Source organism: Habropoda laboriosa, unplaced genomic scaffold, assembly GCF_001263275.1.
Source record: "Habropoda laboriosa isolate 0110345459 unplaced genomic scaffold, ASM126327v1 scaffold9, whole genome shotgun sequence".
Lineage (NCBI taxonomy): Eukaryota > Metazoa > Arthropoda > Insecta > Hymenoptera > Apidae > Habropoda > Habropoda laboriosa.
In genome coordinates this window covers 3,196,342-3,199,331 of record NW_017100191.1, presented here as the reverse complement: position 1 = coordinate 3,199,331, position 2,990 = coordinate 3,196,342, and positions in this window count along the sequence as shown.

Below are 2,990 nucleotides of genomic sequence, written 5' to 3'. Positions count from 1 at the left end.
TCACCGCACGGGAGAGAAATTGCAAACATTATTATTTCCTAACATTTGCTCACTTTCAGGGATCCTAAGACGATTTTACAACTCACAAACCACACCCATAACAAAATAGCTACACCAATCGGGAAAGCACGCATCCACCTCCACGTGCAATCTTACACCGATAGAAAAATAGTAATAGTTAATAAAAGACAGTTTTTCCAGCGACACACCAGATACACACGGCAACTTTCGAACAAGTTAACACCATACATTCTCGCACAGTCGTACCTTGTCAAAATACACGCGATATTATAACAGTAAACTCTTTTCGTGCTTTATTTCTCCAAGTTCCCGTGAACTACCTAGGTCCCGTATCCCGAGTAAATTCCTCGAGTGGTTCGACTGAAGAAGAGGGACAACGTAAACACGAGCATACATTCGATCGATCGATCGTTCTCGATCAATACGCAAGATTCGACACGTTCTATTTTTATTCGTCGAAAAATAGTTGGAAAGCATCGTGCGTTCTTTATCTGTGCAATATCTCACACGTGTCACGGACACTTTCCGAGTACATTAAACGACTCCTATTAACGTTACAGAGAGAAGTCTCTCCCGTCGATCGAATGATATTCTCATCCACCGTGTTACGTCGGAGTAACCCTTTATTCCCAAAGGTTTCAATCGATGCTGAACTCGTGTTCGCTCGAACAAACGAGGAATCGTTTCACCCTGAAAATTTATCATGCAGGGATATAAATCCCCCTTTTACTAACGACACACCGAGCTTTTCTTCCACTTGAACACGTTGCTGCACGAACCGCGAGGATCTCTGAAACACGAAAAATGAATTGTTCGTTAACATGGATCTGAGCAAAAACAAAGTCACGTGACCACCTTTACCGTTCTCCTGAAGTAATTCCAGCCATGGTCGTTTAGCGTTTAATCGCCGAAGAGAAAAGAAGAAGGAGAAGGTCGTTGCGAGAAGAAAGCCTCTTCTCGCCGGGCGCCTAAGAAATACAGACAGCCTCTCTTCGATCGTTTACAATACTCTTTCTGTTTCTTTATTTTTGGTATTACGAAAATACATGCATTTACGAGTAGTACGGGGTTAGGTGTAAAATTCACGAGACCGTGTGCGTCCACGAGAGTGTGGTCGTCACCGACGTCGCCGTCGTCGTCGTCGCGATCGACGAGGAACAGAGAGTGGACGACAGCGACGATCGAGAAACAACGTGGTTCGAGATTGATGCGCCGACGCTTTCTTCCTTATTCAAAAATTGCGGGCATTTCCTTAAATCTAAGCATAAAGTAAAATCAGTCACGGGTAGTGTTTTTCCTTTTTTTTTTTTTTTTCTATCGCGAAACGAACAACTGGCGAACAGTTTGCAATCGAGAGTCGCGATTTACGAAAGATAGAACAGGGCGGGGGGTACAATCGAGACCAGCGGTGTATAAGATAGCTGGAGATACTTTCTAAAAAAAAACAAAAGGTATTTGCTCGAAAACCAACCGAAGAAAAAAGCAAATCTTTCCCCCCCTTGTCCAAGCAATCTCGCTAGTTTGCCACGTTCGTAATTCACTTGTTTACCAGAAATCGATACCGTGTGTATTAAGATGGATTTACACAGAGTGTTTCCAGGGTGTACCGTCAGTTCGGAAGCACCCTGTTTTATCCGTTCGAACGCGAAACGGTTACAGAACGGTTCCGTTCAGGCAAAGACACTTAATGTTTATACCAACAGTTTCTGTCTGACAGCGTCAGACGTAAGTACAATAGTTCTCCGTTCAATGTTTTCACATTTATCTCGAAAAAAGCTAGTCCGCGTAGCATTATTATTAGATGAAGGTGATATGAAAAGAAAACGTCGTTATTCTTCAGGCATCTGTTTGAAACGTAACGTCCTATTGTCCAGCGTAGGGGCCCCTCACGCGTCCGCTTCCCCTTCCAACCGTTCTCTCGCGGGGCGTGTCCCCGTCGTCAAGGAAACCGCGCGACACGCCTCCGTCGTCAAGGGAACCGCGCGGCACGCCTCCGTCGTCAAGGGAACCACGCGACGCTAAAGAGGCAGCCACGTCAGTCTAGCGTTTCCGTAGTCAAAGAAGCTTAGCAGACACCACGCGCAACGTATTACCTTCTCAGCCGTGTCCCAGTACCCCGTAGTAACGGCGGACGATGATGGGTAAAGCTACATATAAACAGTCGCGTTTTATTACCTACGATAATGTTCGTCTGAACGGCACCGTTGTTCCTGTAACCGTTCCGTGTCCGAACGGAAAATACAAATCCACCTCGAATGGGAAAAGAGAAAGATGATTATTGTCTGGCTGTGAAACGACGAAGAGAAGTGAATTACGAAGGTCTACAGCTAGGCGAGGCAACCTCTCTCTCCGGCGCTCTTCTCTCCACTTGTCTCGTCGTCGAATTGCACGGAACACGCATCCATCCGGAACCGGTTAGAGGAGTAGGCACGAGGAAGCTTCGACGCGGATTAAGGCAAGGCGCGGCTTGGCGCAGCGTGGCGACGTCTCTCTGACGCTGTTCAGAGAACGTTCGAAACGGCAGGTTCAGGTGTTTGGCGACGTGACCTTGAAGTGTTGCTCAGCCTGGTGGGCGTGTAGAATGAAGGCCTTGAACGCCGCGAACGGACAAAACTGACACTTGAACTGCGGCGGTTCACACTTGTGTTTCAGATAGTTGCTCCACATCTTGTAGAACTTGCTGCACATTGTGCACGTGTAGCCGATTACCTGGTCGCCCATGTACATCTTCCGGTAGGCTGAAAGCAGAGGGACCAAGTTAGATGCGGGGACGAACCATGGGAAAGGAACGAAGGAGAGAAAGAAGAGGGCCGCGGCTTCTTCGAACGAAGCGCGTCTCCTACGACAAATTGGCCGTGCCGACGGTGTCACGCGTGATTTAATCAGGAGGGAAAATCGTAGGATCGCCAGTCGCGCGGTTTCATTTTCGCGGGACAATTTTCTATGGGTTAGGAGAGACCGAAGGTTAG